The sequence below is a fragment of the Nuphar pumila genome, chromosome 13, assembly GCF_984573655.1.
Source record: "Nuphar pumila chromosome 13, dmNupPumi1.hap1.1, whole genome shotgun sequence".
Taxonomy (NCBI): Eukaryota; Viridiplantae; Streptophyta; class Magnoliopsida; order Nymphaeales; family Nymphaeaceae; genus Nuphar; species Nuphar pumila.
In genome coordinates, this window is record NC_143261.1 from 42,328,990 (window position 1) to 42,356,455 (window position 27,466).

The window sequence follows — 27,466 nt, forward strand, 5'->3', positions numbered from 1 at the left end:
CATTAGTGAGTAAATGCAAGTAATGAACTACGTGATAAAATGAAACACATTACAGCTGCAAATGAACCTATGATGACAGTTAGGATGCAGAAATTACACAGGACTAATGTTAACTCATGATGATGGATGTGAGCATGATGCTAGACCAACGGCTAGGATGCACCTGATGAAGTGAAATTCATGAAAAAAATACTATATGAAGATGACATAAAGCTGGAAATTCAGACTTCAAAATAATGCATTAAAGATTGACTCGATGGCATGCGTAGGAAGCTGATGATATGAAAGGGGCAATTACAGAACCACGATGGCACATAAACAACATAAATATATATATATATATCATGCTAAAGTAAACAGAAATGTGAAAGATGCACTTGAAAGGATCTGTTGTATATAATCAAAGCAAGAAGTTGAAAGTAAATAAGTAACAAAAAAAAATGAACATAAAAAAAAAATAAAAAATGAAAAGAAATGTAAAAAAAAAAAAGAATGAGAAGGGGATCAAGGAACAAAGTTAACACAGATAGGTGGGAATGAGGTGAGATTTTACCGTGGATCAAATGAGATGGCACTTCCTGGTGTATTGTAGCTGCAAACTAGCAGTACCTCCTATGCGTATGGATACTAACAAAATTCTTCCACCAAAGAATGGAGAAGGATGAGGGGAAAATAAGATCGGTGAGCTCTCAGACTGCTTTTTTTAAAAATCCATTGAATGTCACTGGAGGTAGGATGACTCAGAGGAAGGGATGAGAGCTGGGGGTCTTCTTTTTTTGTCGTTGAACAACAGATGGCTCAGGTTAAGGGAAATCGCCCTTGGGGTTAGCCTCCTGTTGATCGAGAGGGAAAGAGAGATGAAAGGGGGAATGCTGGAGAATTAGGGGAAAAAGAAAAGGGTAAAACGTTGGCTGGAGATGATGGTTTGGAGTGGATGGGTCGTCTGCCTTTTGGACTTTCAGCTGGTGGAAATGTGGCTGGAGCTCTTGTTGGTGACCTACGGCTGAAGGATGATGGCAAGCAGCTGGGGTGAAATGGAGATGGGCAGCAGCAACTGGAGCTCTGCTGGCTGGAGTTGAAGAAGATGAAGACGTTGGTGATGTAGCTGGGCTTCCTGCTATGGCTGGAATGAAGAAGGTAGGCGCTGATGGAGGTCCTGTGGCTGAATGGCTGGATGACGTCTCCTTCTGCAGGTGGGCTGAAGGCAAATGAAGCCTTGGCTAGGCTACGGCTGAGGATGGACTGGTGGGCTGAAGAAGATAAACACGCTGGACCTCCTGCTGGATAGTTGAGGAAGAATGGCAGCAATCGTTGGCTGCCTATGCTGATGGGCTGAAGCAAGATGGGTGGCAGCAATCGTTGAGGAGTAGATCCCTGCAGCAAATCAAAAAGAAAAAAAAACGTAAATCCCCCTTTCTCTCGATCAAATGGCTGGGTCTTTTAAAGACCTTCAGCCTCTTTTCCAAAAGAAAAACAAAACACACTCTCTTGTTTTCAGTTATGGTTTTTTTTTAAAAAAAAATTCAAATTGGAACTTCAATGCTGCTGTTTTCAAAAGGGGCGAGTCTTGTGATTTTTTCAAAATTTTCATTTCATTTACCTAAGTTTTAGGTAAAATGTAATTTATTTATTATTTTTTATTTTTATTTTTTGGAAGTTCGGTTGTGCAATTTAAGGCTTCCTCCTTCTAAAAAAAAATAAATTATTTAAACAAATCAATAAAAAAAAAATGGATATTGAAATAAATGAGAGATTTTATGGAAATGCCAACTCAATCTACTTTTAAAATCCTTTTGAAAATAAAGCTTTATTTTGTTTTGTAAAATCTTTTATTTTCATTTGGGGTGCCACATGTGTGTAGGCCCGCTAATTAAAAATAAATAAATAAATATTGAGAAATTAAGAAAAATTTGCAAATTGATATGAACTTCGGGTGGGTCACGCTTGAGAATAAACAACTTACCTGAGAGTCTGAGTATGATGCTAGTTCAAAGGCGGGTCCAGCTCTATTTATTTGAAAATACGAAATAAAACATTATTTGTTTTCAAGAATTTGGAAAAATTGGGTTTTTCAGAGCAAAATATGGATAAAGTAAATGTAAAAAAATTTGTAAAGAGATTTAAAATCCTTTTTGCAAAAAGTTTTGAGATAAAATCTTTAAAATCAATATCCAAATATCCAGATTATTTTTCTTGAGAAAATTTTTGTAATTCGAAGTCCTGGGGGTAAAATGGGAAAAATTGGTAATTTTGAATACCCAGGGTTTTAAAAATTAATTTGAAAAAGTTTCAAAATCAAATCTGGATGGACAATTTTGAAAATCGGGAGTTCTGGATCTCAAACTGACATGCTATGCAGTGAAATGATGCAATGCTATGCAAAGACATGTTCTATGAAATATCATTCTGAGCTTGGACTTGGAAATTCTAACTTTTTGTCCAGAAAGAGGATTTTGAAATTTTGCAATTTGAAGATGTCTCTGAACCTAAATATAGAAATTTTGAGGCTCAAGAATGAAATTTAGGACTTTCTGCAAGGTTCAATCTTGGAAAATGACCATTTTGCCCTTCATTGCTTCTGAAGAACTGAAATATGATGATTGAGGGCGATGTCAAGAAGGTGAGTGAAAATTTGGGGTGTTTACAGATGCCCCTCTTTGCTACTAAGCCGGCCTATGGTCGAGCTTAGTGGCAAAGAAAAACACTCCAAATTTGGGCTATATAACAAAAAAATGCCCCAGTTAGAAGGATCTAACTGGGTATGAAGAAATTAAGCCCGAGGAATATGATAGATATGAAATGGAGAATAAATAGATTTGCTCTGAGAGAGCGAAGTTCAGGTTTTTGCCCTTAACCTATATGGGACAGAAATACCTCGCATGGAACGAAGCTTAGGTTTTAACCCTTGACCTGATTGGGGGAATGAAATTATCTCATTAAAATGAGATTCAGGTTTGTACCCTTAACTTGATCGGGCAGAAAATGGAATACCTCCTTGAATGAGGCTCAGGTTTATACCCTTATCCTGATCGGGTGGAAAATAGAATACCTCTTTGAAGGAGGCTCAAGTTTATACCCTTATCCTGATCGGGCGGAAAATGGAATACCTCCTTGAATGAGGCTCAGTTTTATACCCTTATCCTGATCGGGTGGAAAATAGAATACCTCTTTGAAGGAGGCTCAGGTTTATACCCTTATCCTGATCGGGCGGAAAATGGAATACCTCCTTGAATGAGGCTCAGGTTTATACCCTTATCCTGATCGGGTGGAAAATAGAATACCTCTTTGAAGGAGGCTCAGGTTTATACCCTTATCCTGATCAGATGGAAAATAGAATACCTTTTTGAAGGAGGCTCAGGTTTATACCCTTATCCTGATCGGGCGAAAAATGAATTGGTATGATGGAACCTTCGGATTTTGCACAATAAATCCTACAGGGTTTGCAAAAAGAAGGAAAATGGGGTCCCTAAAGCTTGAAAAGGGGTTGATCTTGGACGTCTCATTGCTGAGACTAAAATCAGCTTTTGAAATTGCCTTTTGCGGGAAATGATTGTTGGTTCGACCTCTAACCGAAATGGGACTGTCTATGGTGGGACAGTGGGGACACAGGGAAGTGTGCAAATCTAAGAGTTCATGCTCTCAAAGAAGGGAAGGAATCAAATCCTTAGGAGAGATTTAAAATTGGTGTCAGGATGTATCAAAGACGGATATCAAGCTCTCACTTCACGTCAGGATAGCTAGAAAATGTTGTCAAAATATTGAGAATTCTGTTGTTGATTCAAAGTTTTTGAAAATGTTCCACATTGTTGCAAAGATATTTCTTATTTTCTACCCAAAGCATTACCTCCAAACAAGGTTCACTTCGTAGAATCGAGACTTGAAATCCAAATTGCTTGCAATTGACCTTCTTCAAGGAAGCTATCAATTTCCTTGATATGAACAGGAAAGTGAGAATTCAATATTATGAAAGCAATTGATGAAAGAGTATTGATAATAGAATTTCACAAGTTTAAAGAAGATTCTTGATAGATCTGGCAGTTTGATACCCTGAGGGCTTCTCTCATGATAATCTTTCTGCACTCTTTTGGCTCTCTTGTGTTTTGGCTGCATTCTCCTTCATTTTGGAGATGTTTTGACCTTTTTCTCTTTTCTTTTTCCTCTCTTTCTCTCTTTTGAAAGGGTACGTCACAAGCTCCTTCATCTTGGAGATGTTTCGATCCTTCTTTGACGATATTGGCTCATGGGTCAGAGATTTTTTGGATGATAGCTAAAATTAAATATCTTTTAGGGATTGTCGAGAGGTTCATTGCATCTGCCTTCATCTCGACAGTGCTTTGGACTTTCCCTGGAAGAACCCGTCACAAACTCCGTCATCTTGGAGATGTTTCGAATCTTCTTTGGCCCCGGGGGTTTACTCGCTTAATTCGCCTTCATCTTGACGACAAGTGAGAGATCCCTTTTGCGGATACTTAATTGCAGCTTAGGTGATTCTGAGGAGACAGGGTTTTGATGAATACTCTCTTTTCCTAGCGCTCAAGATATTTTCATTGCCTCGTCTTTTCAAGAATAGTCTTTAAAGATGTGCCATTGACTGCGATCAATATCAATCATTTATGGCTTTGCAATAACACTGAATCTTCTTTGCTGGCCATATTGAAGACTTATCCTTCATCCTTTTGGTTGGCCAATAGAAAGAATTTGAAGTTTGAATCTCTTTTCGCAAAAGCTTCACTCTTTTGGAAGTAATGCTGAAGGTAAACTGAAATAAAGATTTGTGCAATAAAGATTCTGAAATCAACAATTAATTGATTGTCAAATTGACAAAATTTTCTTGAAATCCCTAGTGAAAGTGAGTATTTGCAATCTGGCTCAATACATCCGTGACGAAAATTTTCCTCTCCTTTCCCCAAAGGAGGTGACTATCAGTTCACTGGAAACAATATCAGTTCAATTGAGAACGACCATCGGTTCATTGAGAACAATATCGGTTCAATTAAGAACGACCATCGCTGGGAATAATATCAGTTTAATGAAGAATGACCATCGGTTCATTTGGAACATTATCAGTTCAATGAAGAACAACTATCAGTTCACTTGGGAACACTATCAGTTCAATGAAGAACGACTATCAGTACGCTTGGGAACACTATCAGTTCAATGAAGAACGACTATCAATTTACTTGGAAACACTATCAGTTCAATAAAGAACGACTATCAGTTCACTTGGGAACACTATCAGTTCATTGAAGAACGACTATCAGTTTACTTGGAAACACTATCAGTTCAATGAAGAACGACTATCAGTTCACTTGGGAACACTATCAGTTCAATGAAGAACGACTATCAGTTCGCTTGGGAACACTATCAGTTCAATGAAGAACGACTATCAGTTTACTTGGAAACACTATCAGTTCAATGAAGAACGACTATCAGTTCACTTGGGAACACTATCAGTTCAATGAAGAACGACTATCAGTTCGCTTGGGAACACTATCAGTTCAATGAAGAACGACTATCAGTTCATTGAGAACAATATTAGTTCGATTAAGAACGACTATCAGTTCGCTTGGAACACTATCAGTTCGATGAAGAACGACTATCAGTTCGCTTGGAACACTATCAGTTCAATGAAGAACGACTATCAGTTCACTGGGAACGATATCAGTTCAATTAAGAACGACTATCAGTTCGCTTGGAACACTATCAGTTCAATGAAGAACGAGGACCAATATAGAGAGTTGGATTGCTTCTATGAACGGTTTCAGGATTATCCCCTTATCCTGAACGGGGATGGAAATTGGATGACTTGGCAGTCGAAATTGAGAATTTTGGTAATTTGAAAATTGGATGACCCGGAGGTCGAAATTGAAGAATTATGGAAAATGATTCAGGTTTATCCCTTAACCTAAAGGGGATATGAATAAAAATTGGAAAATCATGGAAAATGATTCAGGTTTATCCCTTAACCTAAAGGGGAAGAAAATGGATGCAGAATTAATGCAAATGAGTGCATATATATGCAAAATGAGAGATTGGTTTATCCTGCCTGCATACAGGATGTTTTGAGGTAAAGATAAATTTTCACAAAAAATGCCCCAGTGTGACTGGGGAGGAAAATTTTGAATAAAAAAAAAAAATAAATAATTGACAAGCTTCTTGACTAATATACGTCCTCAAGATCATTCCTCACAAGAGAGACATTTTGAAAAGGAAGAAGAAGCAAATAAGATGGCGCTAAGCTATTGAAAAATTCGATGACTTTATTGATGCTTTAAAATCAAGGAAGGAGAATGGGATTACATTATTCTTTTTGAAAAAGCAAGATAAAAAATGGGAAATTGTTGGCATTGTCATCTTCTGGAATGATTGTGGAAAAAGCTTAGTCAGGATGACTAGTCCTCTTTTCCATCTTCAACGAGGAGCTTCTTGTCAATACAGTCTTGAACAATGTTCTTAAGGACGAAGCAGTTTTCTGTATCATGCCCTACTGCTCGATGAAATTTGCAAAACTGTTCTTTGAATCTGCCCATAATTGCTGGAGGATCACTGGCTTTAGGCAACCGAACAAGGTCTTTCTCAAGCATATACTCGAGTATACTCTCGAGTGTCTGATCCAGAGGGGTGAATTCTCGATCAGTTCTCCAGTCCTTGCGCTTTGATTTTTCATGATCTTTCTTTTGATGTTGAGGGCTGGATTGGAGAGGTTTATCACTGTTGATGTCCTTCCCTTTTTGCCTTTTGATTCTCTCCAAACTGTTGCCATGATCATTCTTGTTGCCCTTGCTATTATTGAAAGATTTGGCCGCAAAAGTGAAGTGAGCCTTCTTTTTGGCATCTTGACTATTTCTTGCAATGGTAAGGCCTTCATAGACTCCATTCTCTACTCCCATTTCGAGCCATTCAGCTCGTTCAATGAGTTCAACGAAAGACTTGGAGGGTGAGGTAGAGATTAATCCTCTCAGAGGTTGCGAAAAATTGTTGAGGATTAAGGATAAAGCATGCCTTTCTGATATAGGATCCCTCATTTTGTTGCAGGTCTCTCTCCATCTGCGAATGAAGTCCCTTGCCTTTTCATTTTCATTCTGCCTTAGATTGCAGAGATGGCTCAATGTTTGGAGCGCTTCAGTATTGAACAGAAATCGCTCGATGAATAAATTGACCACCTTATCGAATTCTCGCAGCTCGGTTGGATTGATATGCTCGGAGTACCACTTGGCGGCAGTGCCTTCTAAGCTGCAAGGAAAACAGAGAAATAGGGCTCTATTGTCTCTCTTGAATTTGGAGCATTCGGCGAAGAACATGGTGAGGTGGGCTTTGGGATCACCAGAACCATCGAACTTGATGAACTTGCGAGGCAAATTTTCCAGATTTTCGTCTCCTTCTAAGCCATCATAGAAGTCCTCGCTGGTGAAGACTTTCTTGCCCTTGTCGCGAGCTTGTAGGTCTTTAACAACTTTGGCCATTTCTTTGAACTGTGACTGCAGGGGCTCTTCTGCAACTTGATCTTTTGATTTGCGACTCCTCCTTTGTTTTCGACCCTATTTCTAAAATGCCATAGGCACCTCATATGCTTCATCGGTGTCTTCCTCTGATTCTGATTCATCTGAAATTTCCTCTGGCTGAATTTGCTTCTTGGAAGTCTTCTTATCCTTGTGCCCGTGGAACTTCTCTCTGAATGGATTCTTCTCTACACTGGTCCCAGCCTGTTCATTCATCATTTTGGTCATTATTTTCTGGAACATGACATACATCTGTGGGTCTATACCATCCTCCCCTTGCTGCTGCTCTTGACTCTTCTCGGATCGCGGGGAGTCCATCTCTTCTTCTGAGGCCGACGAGTACTGAGATGCCGTTGTTCTTTTTCCTGATCTTGTTCGAACCATCAAATGTTGTGGATGCCCTCTGCAGGATGAAGTCTTGATTAGACTCTGAGGAAATTTTGGATTGAAAAAAAAATGATATGGTAGACAATTGGAAGAATATCCCATTACTAGGGATGGAGTCGCCGCAGAAATCACGACAATTGTGTTGTCATTTTTTGTAAGAGAAATAACAACGGAAAATGTGCCTTGTTACCTAGGTGAGGTCATCAACCACGAGGAAAATATCATTTTTAAAGGAAAGAGATATCTCTTGGAAAAACAATCCGCAAATGGATTTAGAATAAGGAGAAGGCAAATGGGTAAACAATTTCCACCGCAATAAATCAAGGTATTCACGAGGAAAATAAGATGGAGAATTTGGCAAATAGACAAAAGGATTGAAAATTCAATGAGAGAAAACATATGATTTTGAAAAAAATTGCAAGCAGGATGAAAATGCAGCTGGAAATTCGAGATCCAGTGGAACAGAAGGATGGATAATCACCTGGAGTTTTGAAAGAAATTGGATATTTGGGAAAATCTTCCAGGGTTTGAGAAAATAAAGGAAAAGATGAGAATATGGGTATTTGAAAATATTTTAGGAAAAATATAGGAAAATAGAGGTAATATAAGAACAATCACATCCTGCACAAACATTTATGCACATACAGCACTCCCTAAAAGGCTGACTCTAGATGCATTATTTTTAAAACAGCTGTAGGACCCTAATCCTAACTCTAGGTTCAGATCATCTTTATCTAATCCAGTTATGCCGATATACCCGAATCGAAATCCGAGGTACGAGGCATATAATTTCAACTCCGGTTCTAAGGTAAGGTTTTTCCAACATCCTTGAGCGCCTACCGATATACTTCGAACTGTGGCCCGCGGTACGTGGTAGGGGGGTGTTAACCCAAATAATTGGCCCAGTTGTGAGGCTCTGTCCCGAACTAGGGTTCTGGAAGAGAGCCCAACAACGTGAAGACCGGGTAATGATAGGTAATTGGGGTTTGAAAAAAATGATCACATGCGAGAAATAGATGGCTCTAAATCCTAGAGAGATAGACTTTTGAAAATCTTTGAAGAAGCATACATTGTTTGCATTCAGATCCTAAATTGAGGAGTGTTGTATTTAGACCTAAGTCTATGTGAGCATGAAAATATCTCCTCAATCTGGTCCTACCAAACCATGCCTAAGCTATATGCAGTCAATGTCAGCTAGGTAAGAGTCTAGGCTCCTAGGTTCGCATGATAGAAAAAGTAAAGAGCTGACATTTTGTGAACATAATTTCGATAATTGAACTAAGTTAAGCACATTTTTTATCAGACAAAGACAGGTCCCATCACGGTCGCCAAACCTGTTATCGTCGCAAAATTTTTTTCATCTTCCCTTCTTTGCGGAAGAGAGAGGGAAATGCTTTCGCGATTCAAACTTGACCGGATTTTGGAAATGGTTTTTGAAATACTCGCCTCCGTTTTGAAAATTGCGGGAAAATCCATGGGATGGGGCTCGACCTGTCGGTACGAAGTTTGACCGTTCCTGCCGCCTTTAACAGGGGTAATCGAACCAAGGACCAAAATTATGCTTGACTTAGTGAAATTACTGAAATTGTGTTCTATCCTAAATGCACAGAGTATTCAGGCATGTGCTATGAGAATTTTGGAAATTGTAAATTAGAAAATATGATGTATGATTAAAAAACATTTGAAGTTGCAAAGCATTTCTCAGGAAAAGATGGAAATCAATTTCTCAGAAAAACTCAAACGAAGAAGGTTTGAAATCTCGAGAAAGTTTATAAAGACTTAGAAAATTTTGAAGAAGTGAGAATCTTGAGAAAGTTTAAATGAGAATCTCGGGAAAATCTTGAGAAAGTTTATAAAGACTTAGAAAATTGAGAATCTCAGGACAATTTTGAGAAAGATTAGAAAGACTTGGAAAAATGAGAATCTCAGGAAAATTTTAAGAATTCTTGAGAAAATATGAACTTTTGAAAAGGAAAGCACTTGTTGAGAAAATGCAGACTTTAAGAATTTTCTTAAGAAAATGATAAGAAATTTATAGGAAAGATTCATTGGAGAAGGAAATTTAGAACTTAGGAAATTGAAATCCTGAGAATCTTGTCTTTGAAATATCTGAAAATCAACTTTGATTTTTTTGAGAAAGATGAGAAATTCCTTTTGAAAAGAATCTTAAGAAAATAACATTCCAAGGAAAATCATAGGAAAACTTTGATTTGGAAAATCCAACTCCGAATATCATCATAGTTTCTTGAGAAAATCGATTCCATGAAGTGAAAATCTTTTGAGAAAATCATGAGAAAAACAAATGATGCAGATGATGTGAATGAATGAATGCACTTTTGAAAAGATTTCTGAAAATTTTATCAGAAAAATGTGGATTAAGCCAAAGTAAATCCTTCATATATTGTGACTGTGGCCATGAATATATTCAGGGTTTATTTGAATTAATTCATAATATTTTGAAATCATTAGAAATATGAGGTGCATTTTTAAGATAGCCTAAGAGTGTAGGCTCAATGTGACTGTTAGAGAGATGATGGATCTGGGTCTCGTCCATATTCCGACTAGGGCCGTAAATATGGAATCTACCGAGTTCATCAACTCTCTAAGAGTTGGTGCACGTGCCATTCGTGTTCATCCACGGTGAATTTTGAAAATTTGAGATTTATGCATCATAGAATCAGGATATTACTGAAATCAAACTATATGAGATGCGGCCTAATCTAAGCAGTAAAAGTAAATCTTATTCCAAAGTTTACATTGGATTGTTACATTGCATAACATAAAGTAAAAGAAAATTGAAATGGAGCCAAGGAATCAGCATCTTCTAGATTTTTCTGCAAAATGAGAGTTAGTACAAAATAAACAAGGAAATGGACATATATATATATATATATAATATATACAACGAAAAGACATATCAAAATGCTAACATATGTGCTAAATGTCATGTAACAATGGAGATATAACTATATGAGAAAATATATGGATGTTCATACATGGAAATAACAGCACATGAAGAGATATATATATATATACATGCGTATATATCTATGTATATATATATACATATATACGTATACATATAGATAAATATATATAGATATACATATATATATATAGATATATATATACATATAATGAGAAAATATGTACATACTAATGGAAATTACGTATAATAAGTAAAACCAGAAATTACAGGTATATACAGTTTCTGTAGGTGATTTCGCACAGCCGTATTTCCCAAACTACAAGGTAATTTTCAATAAAAATGGTTATAGAACTTCTCTATATATCAGCAATGACGCTTGCAAAAGATGGTTGGGAGATCACGATTGGATATAGAGATATCCGTTCATGAATATGGCCAAATATCAAGACTGCACACTTACAGCAGAAAATGAATGTGCAGGAAATGGGTTGTGGAAGCATCATGGGCTATTTCAAGGATATCATGAAAAGGGGATGAAAAACTTGGTGAATAGGTGAAAATGTCATGGAAAATGATGAAATAATATGTAGAATTGGTGTTGCAAATGGGGTGATATAGCAAGCAAGAATTTAGCACTAAGCTAAGCAAAATTTCATAAAACCAAGGGTGATGTTCCAGCCATAGCTTCATAAAACAGGGATTTTACAACAAGCTAGACAAAATCTCCTAAATCAAATGATGGTGTTCCAACATAACTTCATAAAACAGAAATTTGAACATCAAGCTCATGAATCAAATGATGAAATATTTACAAGAGTAAGAGAAAAGAAAAATACATGTAATAGCAAATACTCATGAAGGAATATATATATATATATATATATAAGTATATCTATACATATATATATACATATATATATCCATATATACATATACACGTATACATATAGATAGATATACAATGGATATACATATATATAGATGTATATATACATATAATGAGAAGACATATATGTTTGATGGAAATTCCACATAATGGGTAAAACCAGAAAATATATGTATATACATTTTCTGTAAGGGATTTTACACAGTCATATTTCTCAAATTACAACATATTTCGCAACAAAATCGGGTATAGAGCTTCTTTATATATCAATAAAGAACCGTGCAAGAGATGGCATATAAATCATGAACGGATATGGACATATCTGTTCATGAAGATAGCTGTTTATCATGACTGCACTCCTGCAGGAAAAGAGATGGGTGAATACCTAACATAGATAATATGCAGAAATTGTGCTACAGAAACACCATGGATTGGCTTTCAAGGGTGCTGTGAAAAATATAATGGAGATATGAAGACCATGGAAAGTGTAGTGAGAATAGAGGAAAAGGTGCAAGTGATGCTACCATGGGGTGATGTTATAACAAGTGGCAACAACAGGAGTGCAGGAAATTGTAATAGAAACCAAACAAAAGGAATATGTAAGGGGCATAGATGCTGGATTTATCATGTACATGAGATGTTATATACAAAGGTATGAAAGCATAGCAGTAGTTTAGTGTAAAGTTGGCAGACATGTGCTGTGTGTATAAACATTAGTGAGGTGCCTAATGCAAGGTACTTAGGTATGATCGAAAATACTCTCAGGATGCATAGGGGAAAAGCACTATGCTGTTAATACATGAGCACCAGCCGTGAAGGTGTAGGAAGAAGAAGTGGGTTGATGCAGGTTTGTGAAAATGATCTTTCAGTGAGCTTCAGAGCCAAAATAAATGCACAAAAAGGGGGTGTATTTGGTATATTGGTGATGGGAAACGTGATTGCAATACACCAAGCATTAGTGAGTAAATGCAAGTAATGAACTACGTGATAAAATGAAACACATTACAGCTGCAAATGAACCTATGATGACAGTTAGGATGCAGAAATTACACAGGACTAATGTTAACTCATGATGATGGATGTGAGCATGATGCTAGACCAACGGCTAGGATGCACCTGATGAAGTGAAATTCATGAAAAAAATACTATATGAAGATGACATAAAGCTGGAAATTCAGACTTCAAAATAATGCATTAAAGATTGACTCGATGGCATGCGTAGGAAGCTGATGATATGAAAGGGGCAATTACAGAACCACGATGGCACATAAACAACATAAATATATATATATATATATATATATATATATATATATATATATATCATGCTAAAGTAAACAGAAATGTGAAAGATGCACTTGAAAGGATCTGTTGTATATAATCAAAGCAAGAAGTTGAAAGTAAATAAGTAACAAAAAAAAATGAACATAAAAAAAAAATAAAAAATGAAAAGAAATGTAAAAAAAAAAAAGAATGAGAAGGGGATCAAGGAACAAAGTTAACACAGATAGGTGGGAATGAGGTGAGATTTTACCGTGGATCAAATGAGATGGCACTTCCTGGTGTATTGTAGCTGCAAACTAGCAGTACCTCCTATGCGTATGGATACTAACAGAATTCTTCCACCAAAGAATGGAGAAGGATGAGGGGAAAATAAGATCGGTGAGCTCTCAGACTGCTTTTTTTAAAAATCCATTGAATGTCACTGGAGGTAGGATGACTCAGGGGAAGGGATGAGAGCTGGGGGTCTTCTTTTTTTGTCGTTGAACAACAGATGGCTCAGGTTAAGGGAAATCACCCTTGGGGTTAGCCTCCTGTTGATCGAGAGGGAAAGAGAGATGAAAGGGGGAATGCTGGAGAATTAGGGGAAAAAGAAAAGGGTAAAACGTTGGCTGGAGATGATGGTTTGGAGTGGATGGGTCGTCTGCCTCTTGGACTTTCAGCTGGTGGAAATGTGGTTGGAGCTCTTGTTGGTGACCTACGGCTGAAGGATGATGGCAAGCAGCTGGGGTGAAATGGAGATGGGCAGCAGCAACTGGAGCTCTGCTGGCTGGAGTTGAAGAAGATGAAGACGTTGGTGATGTAGCTGGGCTTCCTGCTATGGCTGGAATGAAGAAGGTAGGCGCTGATGGAGGTCCTGCGGCTGAATGGCTGGATGACGTCTCCTTCTGCAGGTGGGCTGAAGGCAGATGAAGCCTTGGCTAGGCTACGGCTGAGGATGGACTGGTGGGCTGAAGAAGATAAACACGCTGGACCTCCTGCTGGATAGTTGAGGAAGAATGGCAGCAATCGTTGGCTGCCTATGCTGATGGGCTGAAGCAAGATGGGTGGCAGCAATCGTTGAGGAGTAGATCCCTGCAGCAAATCAAAAAGAAAAAAAAACGTAAATCCCCCCTTCTCTCGATCAAATGGCTGGGTCTTTTAAAGACCTTCAGCCTCTTTCCCAAAAGAAAAACAAAACGCACTCTCTTGTTTTCAGTTATGGTTTTTTTTTTTTTTAAAAATCAAATTGGAACTTCAATGCTGCCGTTTTCAAAAGGGGCGAGTCTTGTGATTTTTTCAAAATTTTCATTTCATTTACCTAAGTTTTAGGTAAAATGAAATTTATTTATTATTATTTTTTTTTTGGAAGTTCGGCTGTGCCATTTAAGGCTGCCTCCTTCTAAAAAAAAAAAATTTATTTAAACAAATCAATAAAAAAAAAATGGATATTGAAATAAATGAGAGCTTTTATGGAAATGCCACCTCAATCTACTTTTAAAATCCTTTTGAAAATAAAGCTTTATTTTGTTTTGTAAAATCTTTTATTTTCAATTGGGGTGCCACATGTGTGTCGGCCCGCTAACTAAAAATAAATAAATAAATATTGAGAAATTAAGAAAAATTTGCAAATTGGTATGAACTTCGGGTGGGTCCCGCTTGAGAATAAACAACTTACCTGAGAGTCTGAGTATGATGCTAGTTCAAAGGCGGGTCCAGCTCTATTTATTTGAAAATACGAAATAAAACATTATTTGTTTTCAAGAATTTGGAAAAATTGGGTTTTTCAGAGCAAAATATGGATAAAGTAAATGTAAAAAAATTTGTAAAGAGATTTAAAATCCTTTTTGCAAAAAGTTTTGAGATAAAATCTTTAAAATCAATATCCAAATATCCAGATTATTTTTCTTGAGAAAATTTTTGTAATTCGAAGTCCTGGGGGTAAAATGGGAAAAATTGGTAATTTTGAATACCCAGGGTTTTAAAAATTAATTTGAAAAAGTTTCAAAATCAAATCTGGATGGACAATTTTGAAAATCGGGAGTTCTGGATCTCAAACTGACATGCTATGCAGTGAAATGATGCAATGCTATGCAAAGACATGTTCTATGAAATATCATTCTGAGCTTGGACTTGGAAATTCTAACTTTTTGTCCAGAAAGAGGATTTTGAAATTTTGCAATTTGAAGATGTCTCTGAACCTAAATATAGAAATTTTGAGGCTCAAGAATGAAATTTAGGACTTTCTGCAAGGTTCAATCTTGGAAAATGACCATTTTGCCCTTCATTGCTTCTGAAGAACTGAAATATGATGATTGAGGGCGATGTCAAGAAGGTGAGTGAAAATTTGGGGTGTTTACACTTTCTTAAAAATGCAGTGGGGGTAGGGTCGATCTACCTATAGCAGGATCGACCCTCCCCTGGCAAGATTAATGGAGTCACTATGCTCCAACATCTCGATTTCTCCCCTTTCTTTTCATCATTTACTGTTTTATTTTCTGATTTTTGAGTTGGGTTCTTTTAGGGTTTGCAAATTCTGATTTACGCTTGATTCTTTAATTGATATTCTGCTGGTTATTTCATTTTTTTTTGTGTTTTGTTTTAGTGGTGTCTTCAAAATCCCTTCGGTTTAAACCTATTACATGCATTACCTCCCCTATAATAACATCCATCCTGACCCCTCTGATTATCGGGTTAGCTGTCTTCCTTGTCCCCTTGGCTACCATCCCCATTACATGGAATTGACGTTAATCCAGCAGGGAGTCTCAAAGCTGCCATCATCTTCAACAAAATCCCACGCAGGGCGTGATTGTTGGATTTTCTGGGTTGGTCCCTTTATTGATGGTTCCCTTGATGCTATTTATCACCAAAATTGTGATAAAAACTAAGTCATCGCCATTGATCTTATTACCCCAGCATCCTCTCTTCTGCTTGATTTCCATGTTTACGCTTGATTTCCAGATTTACTTTGATGGTTCATTGATTTCTTTTATCTCCGTTTTTTTTATATATATATATATAGCATTCAACTGCATTTTTGTTCACTTTGTCCAACATATTTCATTTATTTTACATTGTACTCATTGATATTTGATTGCTCACAGCATGCATTTCATCATATTCACGATTGTATATATAATTTCATTTTGCATTCATTATTTCTTTTCCTCTTGTGTAAATTGTTTTATGTACATCCCTGTGTCCAAATCTCTGTAACCCAGGTATTTCATTCAATTAATTTGAGTTATATTTTGTAAACTTTGCTGTTATGAAATGTCCCTTGTTTGTAAGTCATAAGGTGTGTTGCAGGAACAATTACTTTCCCCTCCTCCTTATCTTTTATTTAATCTTTTTTTTTCTTTCCTTTTCAAGTTTAACTGAATTCAAGGTTGGTTGAAACGTGAACATAGCCACTACTGTCTTGGAGAACCAATCGGGGATGCAGTTTCCCTCGATTAAGATGGTGCACTTGGATTTCCTCTTGTCCCAAGTGGTGTAGGGCAGAAGTTTGGTGCGGGCATGGATGAAGTAGGCCGATATCGGAATGAAATCAAATATTCCTTTCAATAGAGACAACCTTTTCTGCAGGATATTGAATAAGTGGTTCTCTAGTGGTCCTGGAGCAACAGGTTTTGATGCATTCAATATGTCGTATACAGGGGATCTTCCAGAGACTCAGAATAAGCCTCAACACATTTCCCCTTCCCAGTTTCGTATTTTCTTATGAAGTGATTAAGGTAAGCTTCTGTTTCGGATTGGCTGTAAGATGGTTCAGTCCATTTAGTGTAAAAATTAACATGCTTTTCTGAGAAAACCAAGTAGATACTTGTCATGAGATATATATCTTGCACCATTTTTTTTACTTTTCTGTATCATGATTGGATGTTGCAACATATTACTTATATTTCATCATCCCTATCGGCTACAACATGCATTACCATACTTCACCTTCATTACACCAACTTCATACACAGCCATCTATGTATTCGTATACCCACCCCACTGTATCCACCACAGTAGTGTAGAATATCAGTTTTTCCCAATATGCCAGATTGCTCTGTTCTTTTTGCTGTTTCTGTACATCCACATCTCCAGCATGCTATTCACTACAAGCACCGATTGTCTGTAGTTAATTTTAGATGCATTTTACAATCATGTATAATGAATCTTCAGTGATATTACTGCATCAGTGGTTGACTCTATCATAGAAATGGTTTTGGGGCTGGTTAAACAAAGATATATTCATCTGTCGGCTCAGTCCCCAGCCAGATCCAATTCTAAATAGTCGGTCTCAAGAGACCTGGTGATGATACTACTGTAAAACCACCTTAGCCCCACTATAAATTCTTTTTCTTCTTTTTATGATAGTTCACTCTTGAACTATCATAATCACCATATTTTTATCATTCTTTTACAAGTGGTTCACAGGAACCACAGTAAATTCTTCTCTTCTCTTTATGATAGTTCATTCTTGAACCATCATAATTATCATATTTTTACCATTCTTTTACAAGTGGTTCACAGGAACCACTGTAAATTCTTCTCTTCTCTTTATGATAGTTCATTCTTGAACTATCATAATCATCATATTTTTACCATTCTTTTGCAAGTGGTTCACAGGAACCACTGTAAATTCTTCTCTTCTTTTTATGATAGTTCACTCTTGAACTATCATAATCACCGTATTTTTATCATTCTTTTACAAGTGGTTCACAGGAACCACTGTAAATTCTTCTCTTCTCTTTATGATAGTTCATTCTTGAACTATCATAATCATCATATTTTTACCATTCTTTTACAAGTGGTTCACAGGAACCACTGTAAATTCTTCTCTTCTTTTTATGATAGTTCACTCTTGAACTATCATAATCACCATATTTTATCGTTCTTTTACAAGTGGTTTATAGGAATCACTGTAAATTCTTCTCTTTTTTTATGATAGTTCACTCTTGAACTATCATAATCATCATATGTTTATCATTCTTTTACAAGTGGTTCACAGGAATCACTGTAAATTCTTTTCCTGTTTTTTATGATAGTTCACTCTTGAACTATCATAATCATCATATTTTTACCATTCTTTTACAAGTGGTTCATAGTGACCACTGTAAATTCTTCTCTTCTTTTTATGACAGTTCACTCTTGAACTATCATAATCATATTTCTCTCTTTCTTTTACAAGTGGTTCGCAGGAACCACCATAGTCCCTTCTCTCTTTGTACATACGTGTATATATATATATATATATATATTCTTACATATATGTGTGTGTTTTCTCATAAATACAGGGTAGACCATATGCCTTTCTCCTTCAAATATAAACTAAGCATCTTGTGTAAGATAGTCGTTTACACTCATATTTTAGATCTCCTTTTGTGCAGATTCTATCTGACAGAAACATAAAGAAGGCTGGGATCAAAATATTTTTGATGTTCTCAAAATCCAATTGTTGTAAATAAATAAGATGATGAAAACTCTACATTTCCAGTCTTAGATTAGAATGAATGAGCGTTGTAAATACCATTGAATTACTTGTTTTAATGCATTTTTCCTTTATTTCTCAAATTCTCACAATGGTAAAACACGAATGACACGTGCACCATTTCGTAAGAGGTAATTGATACTAAGTTGATGATCCACATCAATGGCCATAGTCAGGGTGTGGACAAAACTTAGCATTTTTATCTTTTACAAAATAACACTAGATCCATTTTCAAAATTCATAATCTTTTCCTAAAATATTTTATTCTTTTATCAGAACTTAACTTAAAATTAACTCAAAATATATACCAATAGCCATAGTCAGGGTATATTGAGAGTTAATTTCATTTTAAATTCTATAAAAGCACAAAAGATGTATTTTATTCTTCACTTGAATTTAAATGTAGTTATTACATAATACATTCAATGACCATAGTCAGGGATGTATTATGTCTTCAACCTCATTTTTTTATTCATTTAAAGAATGGAATAACTTTTCAAATTCCAAATTCAAAATTTTTAAATTCATTTCATCATTTAGGGAAGAATTGCATCATATTTTCAAAATTCTCTTTCAAAAACCCAAGTGATTGTAAATATCTCTTCTTCAAATTTCTATTCCAGATCTATCTCAATTTCAAAATCCAATTTTGGAATTTCAGAATCATTTCATATTCAAACTTCAAATTTCCAACTCAATTCAAAATTTAAATTCAAAGTTCAATTTAACTTTGAAAGTTTCTGATTCATCTTCAAAAATCAAGTTCATCTTCTTATCTTCAAAATTCAAAAATCACAAGTTTGAGATTGATTTTGAATCTTGACTCTTCTTAAATTTTAAATTCAATCTGGGTTTTCAAAACCCAGATCCACCTTCAAGAGTCCCATTTGGACTTTCAAAACCCAAATCCAAAGTTAGATCAACTTGGATCCGGTTTTCCTAAATACAATTCCACTTTTGGATCTTAGACTTCAAATCCAAATTGCATCATGATTTCTAGACCTTAGACCCAAATCCATCTTAGGATCCAGAACCCAACTCATCTTGGATCTCAGATCCAAAATTCCATTTAGGATTCAAAATCCAACTTCACCTTGGATCTCAAATTAAAGATCCGAAATCCATTTAGGATCCAGAACCCAATTCTACTTTAGATCTCAGACTTCAGATCCAATTCTATCTTAGAAATCCAGAGTCCAATCCTATCTTGGATCTCAGATTTCAGATCCAAATACCATCTTGGGTTCCAAATCTTGAATCCAATTCCATTCAAAATTCCAGATCCAAATTCCACTTTAATTCCAATCCTTAAAAACCAATTCCACTTCATTCCAGATTTCAAAATAAGTCCCCATTTCGGATCCTGAATCCAAAAATTCAACTTCGAACTCTATTCAGAATCCAAATCTTGGATTCAAATTTCATCTTGAAATTTCAACTCTCAAATCAAATTCTATTTCTCAAATTCTATTTTAAATTTCCCACATTTTATCCTGATTTCAAACTTCAAAGATAGAATTCAATTCCAGTCCAAATATCTATCCAAGTTCAAATTTCTAATTCAAAGTCCATTTATGACTTTGAAATTTCCTTTCTTCTCTTTTCCCTCATATCAGTTTCAAGATCATTTTCCAAACCCAGATTTATTTTCCCAAAGCTCTTGATTATTCTAAAAATTTAGAACTTTAAATCTTAAGTTCTAAGTTAGAAATCATTTCTTCACTTTATCAGATTCATCTCAGAAACACTTGGGAATTCTTCAAAACATTTTCAAAAAGAGCATACATCTTTGCATTTGCACAAGCATGATTCTCTGTGAATTTAGACTTAGAGTAGATTCCTAGATAATTTCTTAGCAAAGCAAAAGGCATTAATTCGACCCTTGGTTCGATTACCCCTGGTAAAGGAGCCAGGAACGGTCGAACCTCGTACCGACGAGCGGATCCCGTCTCTCAATTTTCTCGCAAATATTTCAAAAACGGAGGCGAGTTATTTCAAAAAATTTCAAAATTAAGGTCAAGTGAGACCCGCAAAAGAGTTCCTCTTCTCTCCTTTTCTCTTCTCTCTTTCTTTCCGTCTTTTATTTTCTCCCTTCAAAAAGGAGGAAAATAGGAGGTTGGAAAGGAAAAGAGAAGGAAGAGAGAGAACATTACGAGAGGAAAATTTAGCGATGATCACAGTTCTGGCGACCGTGATGGGACTCGTCTCCGTCTGGTCGAATTATGCCTTTTCTTTTGCTTTGATATTATCTAAGTCTTTATTCTAAACATATGTCAGCTTCATTTCCATGCAAACTTTAGGAAGCCTAGATTTTGTCCTAAGCTGACAATCATTGCATATAGGATTTAAGTATGGTTTGGTAGGACCATATTGAGGAGATTATTCCATGCTCACATTAGACTTAGGTCTGAAATACAACTCTCCTCAATTTTAGGGATTGAATGCAAAACAATGTATGCAAGTGTATGCTTCTCTTCATTTTAATCTATCTCTTTAGGACTTGCATTAGAGCCATCTGATTTATTGCATATTGAACATATTTTTGAAAACCTCCTTACCTATATTATCCCGGTCTTCACGTTGCTTGGCTATCTCGCTGAACCATAGTTCGGGAGAGAGCCCCACAACTGGACAACTTATTTGGGTTCGCGCCCCCTACCACGTACCTAAGGGCCATAGTCCGAGGTATATCGGTAGGTGCTCAAGGATGTTGGGGAGCCATTACCTTAGAACCGGAGAAATATTTCTATGCCACGTACTTCAAGCTTCGGCTTGGGTATATCGGCATATCTTGATTGGAATCAGATGATCTGAACCCTAGAATTAGGATTAAGGTCCTACAAGCCATTTCAACTATTGCATTTAGAGTCAGCCTCTAGGGATTGCTGTTTGTGCATCCTTGTTTGTATATCTATGATTGTATGATATTTTATATTCCCTATATTTTTCAAAACCCTGGGTATATATTATTCAAAATTTCCTCTTTGTTTTAAAACCTAGGTGTATTTTCCTTTTTCTTCTCTTAATTTCTTCTAATTCTTTTTTATTCTGCCTGCAATTCTTCAAAAATTTTCTTTTCTATATTCTATTCCTTACCCTCATTTACAATAAAACATCTTTTGTCAAGATATGTCATTTTCAAAATTTATCTTTATTCACATTTTACTTGTCTATCCTTTTTTCCTGAAAAATAGTGCGGTTGTCACAAATTTTGGTGACAACCCGATCCCTCGTAATGGGATGTTTTCATTTTCAAATTATGATTTCCTCCTTTATTAAAATTTCTTCCTAGATCTTTTCTAAAAGACCCATTTTTACTCTATAGAGAGCATCAGCGCTATCAGTTGAGTCAGGCAAAGCTCAGAGATTGCACTGCTCTAAAACATCCCAGTTATAAGCAGAGAGAGTAAGGAATGGATTCTCAAAAGTTTGTCAAAAGGGGGGTTCAGGACAACAAAAGTGAGATCGATCCCGCGATATACCAATTATTCAAAAAGATGATGGTTGAGATCTTGTCTGAACAAGCTGAAGCCAATTGTAGAAAAGCTCCCCCAGAAGGAAAGGCACCTGTCACCTTCCCCCTGGCTGAACACAGCCACATCAGTGCAGGAAATTCCAAAGTCAGCAGGAGCAATCAAGGTAATCAGGGCAGCAACTTGAGAGAGCATAAAAGCCAGATTGGGAAATATTGTGAAAACCGTGATAGACCTCTTCAATACAGTCCTTAACAAAGAGGCAAGAAGCAAGAAGAGCCAAAGCGTAAGGATTGGAGCAAGGATCGAGATTTCACTCCTTTAGATGAACCGCTCGACAAAATCCTCGAATACATGATGGCCAACGGATTACTCAGGCTCCCAAAAGCCGCCATCCCTTCCACAGTCATGGGAAAATATATAGACCAGCTCTGCAGATACCATCAAGTAACAAGGCATGACACTGAACATTGCTTCATCTTCAAGAATATCGTTCAGGATTGCCTTGATAAAAATCTCTTTGTCCCAAATGAAGGAGAAAAGCATCCGGATCTCTTAAACATGCAAGCTCAGTCTAGTTGCCAGATAAGGGTCAGTGCTCAGCGGAAGCCAAACGAGCCGAAGAAAGCAAAGCATGAAGGTTGAGGTTATGATCATCAGCTTACCCCTCTAGGTCAGCCGATCGAAGAAGTTCTCCAATACCTGCTCGAGAAAGAAATGATCAAGCTCCCAAAGCAGGATGATCCCTCTGTCACCAAAGGGAAATGGAAGAATCATTTTTGCAAGTTTCATCGAGCGAGGGGACATGACACGGAGCGCTGCTTCGTCCTCAAAAACATTGTGCAGGACTACATTGATAAAGAGCTTCTGGTACCAGAGGAAGGAGAAGAGCAGCCTGCAGTTTCAGCCGAACCATTTCCATAGAGTTGAAAATACCAAGAGTTCTCCACTTTCATCCCTTTCTGTCAGCCGCTTTGTAGGGGCAAGTCAGCCCAGTCTTTGTGACTCTTTTTTTAGTTAAAATGCTTGTAAATATTCAGTTCTGTTATCAACTTTTTGCTTATCAATGAAATGTCGATTTTCTTTATATCTTTGATATTCAATACTTTCTTCTTTTTGCTATGTTGGGGCATTAAAATTTCTTTTTCAAAAATTCGGGACAATCCTGACATCATTCATGAGAGAAATGATATTACCTATGAGGGTCTTTCAAAAATCATGAAAATTTTAGTTCAAATATTTTATTACAACCTTTTTCAAAGATCAACCCTTGCGTTGATCATATTTTCTGAAAATTGATTTCAAATTATCGCATTTCAAAGATCAACCCTTGTGTTGATCATATTTTCCAAAGAATTGACTTCGAATCATTACATTCAAAGATCAACCTTTGTGTTGATCATATTTTCTAAAAATTAGTTTCGAACCATTACATTCAAAGATCAACCCTTGTGTTGATCTCATTCTCCAAAATTTGATTTCATTACATTCAAACATCAACCCTTGTGTTGATGTCATTGATTTCATTACATTCAAAACATCAACCCTTGTGTTGATGTCATTTTCCAAAAAAATTAATTTCATTACATTCAAACATCAACCCTTGTGTTGATGTCATTTTCCAAAAAATTGATTTCATTGCATTCAAACATAAACCCTTGCATTGATCATATTTTCTAAAAAATGATTTTGAATCATTGTATTTAAATATCAACCCTTGTGTTGATCATATTTTCTAAAAATTGATTTTCAAATCATTACATTCAAAGGTCAACCCTTGTGTTGATCATATTTTCTAAAAAATTGATTTTAAATCATTTGCATTCAAAGATCAACCCTTGTGTTGATCATATTTTCTAAAAAATTGATTTTGAATCATTGCATTCAAATATCAACCCTCGTGTTGATCATATTTTCTACAAATTGATTTTCAAATCATTGCTTCAAAAAATTAACCCTCATGATGATCTCTCATGAATGATCCCCTTTCAAAGATTAGCTCTCATGGTTAATCCTTCTTTCCAAAAGAATGTTTTTCTCATCTTCTTCTCTCATTTTAAAGATCCCACATGCAGGCAGGATCAAACTCTTTTTCTTAAACTTTTATCAACCTTTTGTTTATCCATCTTTATCAGTTTTATCAATTTTTATTCATTTTTATTATTATCCATTTTATTAATTCTTCTTGATTCTTATTTTCAAAGATTACCCTTTCAGGTTAAGGGATAAACCTGATGCCTCTTTCCCATGAAGTATTTCTTTTTCCTTCCTTTTCTTCTTTGCCTCCCCCCCCCCCCCCCTTCAGGTTAAGGGATAAACCTGAAACCTCATCCTACGAGGTCCTTCTTTCTTCAGGATAAGGGATAGTCCTGAATGTCTTTTTCTTTTAAAGCTAAATCCTTTTCTTCATTCAATTTTATCAGTTTTACTTAATTAAGTTTCAATTCTTTCAATTTTTTATTAAAGCTTTTCACCAACTTTTTTCCTAAATTTTATTCCTTTCCCATTCAAGATAAGGGACAATCCTGAAACCCCTCATAGGAGCAACAATGCTACTTGTGAAAATTCTTTTACAAAGATAATTTTCATAAAATTTCCTTGATTCTTCTCTTTCGTCAAAATTCCCATCAATTTCTATCTCTTCTCATCAGTTCTTCTCAAAATTTATTTTTTTTCCCCAGTCGAAATAAGGGGGCAATCAGATCACATGCAAATAAATTTAGTCCTCTAAATGGTCATTCTCAATCCCAGGTCCGGTCCTCGCACTGGCAAATTTTCAAAACTCAATCTTTTGATTAAAAACTTTATGTCAAAAACCCGAGTTTCCACTCGGGCTTCTTCCTCTATTATTTTTTCGTTCGAAGTTCTGAGTTCCGACCAGGACTTCCTTCTGAATCAAATCCTCGCATTGGAAATTCATCATTTCTTTAGAAATCCGAGTTCCGGCTCGAGTTTTTCTTCTATTATTTTTGTTCGAAGTTCTGAGTTCCGACCAGGACTTCCTTTTGAATCCAATCCTCGCATTAGAAATCCATCATTTCTTTAGAAATCCAAGTTCCAGCTCGGGTTTTTCTTCTATTATTTTCGTTCGAAGTTTTGAGTTCCGACCAGGACTTCCTTCTGAATCCAATCCTCGCATTGGAAACCCATCATTTCTTTAGAAATCCGAGTTCCAGCTCGGGTTTTTCTTCTATTATTTTTGTTCGAAGTTCTGAGTTCCGACCAGGACTTCCTTCTGAATCCAATCCTCGCATTGGAAATCCTTCATTCCTTCAGAAATCTGAGTTCCAGCTCGGGTTTTTCTTCTATTATTTTCAGTCGAAGTTCTGAGTTCCGACCAGGACTTCCTTTTGAATCCAATCCTCGCATTGGAAATCCTTCATTCCTTCGGAAATCTGAGTTCCAGCTCGGGTTTTTCTTCTATTATTTTCAGTCGAAGTTCTGAGTTCCGACCAGGACTTCCTTTTGAATCCAATCCTCGCATTGGAAATCCATCATTTCTTTAGAAATCCGAGTTCCAGCTCGGGTTTTTCTTCTATTATTTTTTGTTCAGAGTTCTGAGTTCCGACCAAGACTTCCTTTTGAATCCAATCCTTGCATTGGAAATCCATCATTTCTTTAGAAATCCGAGTTCCAGCTTGGGTTTTTCTTCTATTATTTTTCGTTCGGAGTTCTGAGTTCCGACCAGGACTTCCTTCTGAATCCAATCCTCGCATTGGAAATCAATCATTTCTTTAGAAATCCGAGTTCCAGCTCAGGTTTTTCTTATGTTATTTTTTGTTCGAAGTTTCGAGTCCCGACTCGGACTTCCTTTTGAATCCAATCCTCGCATTGGAAAACAATTGTTTCTTTAGAAATTTCAGTTTTCAAAGCTCGGGTTTCACTTTATCTTTTATTTTCTGAAGATTCGAGTCCCAACTCGGACTCTCTTCTTTTTCAAAAAAATCTCAACTGCCAGGCGGGATATTCTTCCAAAATCCAGCCTTCCGGCTAATCCATTTCAAATTTCAAAAATCCAGGTTTGTTCTCTTTAAAAATCCTTCTGTGTTCCCTTCAGGTTAAGGGATAAACCTGATGCCTCCGGCTAACAAGGTATTTCTTTCCTTTCTTCTCAGTTCAGGATAAGGAGATAAATCCTGAAAACAGACCACACGCAGTTAGGATGTGACAGTCCATTGAATTCAGAATCTTTCATCAAAATTTTACTTTCCTAGCTCATCTTATTTCTCAAAATTCTCAATCATATGTTGAGCTCATTTGGAAAATCCGGTTCTCGCGCCGGTAACCTTCTAAATTCAGTGATCTAATCAAATTCTTTCCTTTTACAAAAATTCAAGATCTGACTTAAATCTGATGTATTTCCAAAAGATCCAGCATCTCACTGGTCATGTATTTCCAAAAGATCCAACTTTTGTTGGTAATGTATTTCCAATAGATCCAGCTTTTACTGGTCATGTATTTCAAATGTTCCAGCTTTTGCTGGTCATGTATTTCAAACATTTCAGCTTTCGCTGGTCAGATATTTCAAACATTCCAGCTTTTGCTGGTCATGTATTTCAAACGTTCCAGCTGCTGCTGGTCATGTATTTCAAAGGTTCCAGCTCTTGCTGGTCATGTATTTCCCAAAATCAAAAGATTGCAACTCAAGATCTCATCAAAATCTATATTGAGTGATTATTTCACAAAGAATTCATGAAAATTTTGCCAATTTGCTAAAAACATTTGTTGATTCTAAATATTCTTACTACACAAAAAGAATTTTCTCAGATTACCTCCAGTATTTCCTTCCAAAGGTGAAACTTTTTGCGAAAAAGAGGTAAAATTCAAATCTTTTCCTGTTGATCAACCAAAAGGATGTAAGAAATGTCCTCAATATGATCAATGAAAGAAAATTTCAATGATGTTGAAAAGCCAGAAGCGAATTGATATTGATCTTGGCTATGGCGCGTATTTTAAAATGACTTTCTGGCAATCAGGCAGTGGAAATATCTTGAGCCATAAAAAGAATCCACTCAATCCATATCTCCTTATTTATTCATTTAAAGCTTCAATCAAATATCCGCAAAAGAGATCTCTCGATTGTCGTCAAGATGAAGGCGAATTAAGCGAGTAGATCCCCGGGGCCAAAGAAGATTTGAAACATCTCCAAGATGACAGAGTTTTTGACGGATCCTTCCAGGGAAAGTTCGGATCACTGTCGAGATGAAGGCAGATGCGATGAACCTACTGACAAACCCTAAAAGATATTTGATTCCAGCTATCATCTAAAGACCTTTTGAGCCAATATCATATACAATCCCTGAGAGAAAGAAGGATCGGAGCATCTCCAAGATGAAGGAGTTTGTGACGTACCCTTCCCTGAAAAAGAGAAAAAAGTCAGGACATCCAAATGAAGGATGATGTGAGAAACCGAGAAAGCCCAATGACTCAAAAAGAGTGCAAAAAAAAGATCATCGTGGGAAAACACCCAGATATCAAACTGCCAAAGTTGCCAAAAGTCATCTTTTCTCATGCAAAATTATTTTATCAATATCTCTTCATTTTCTGCTT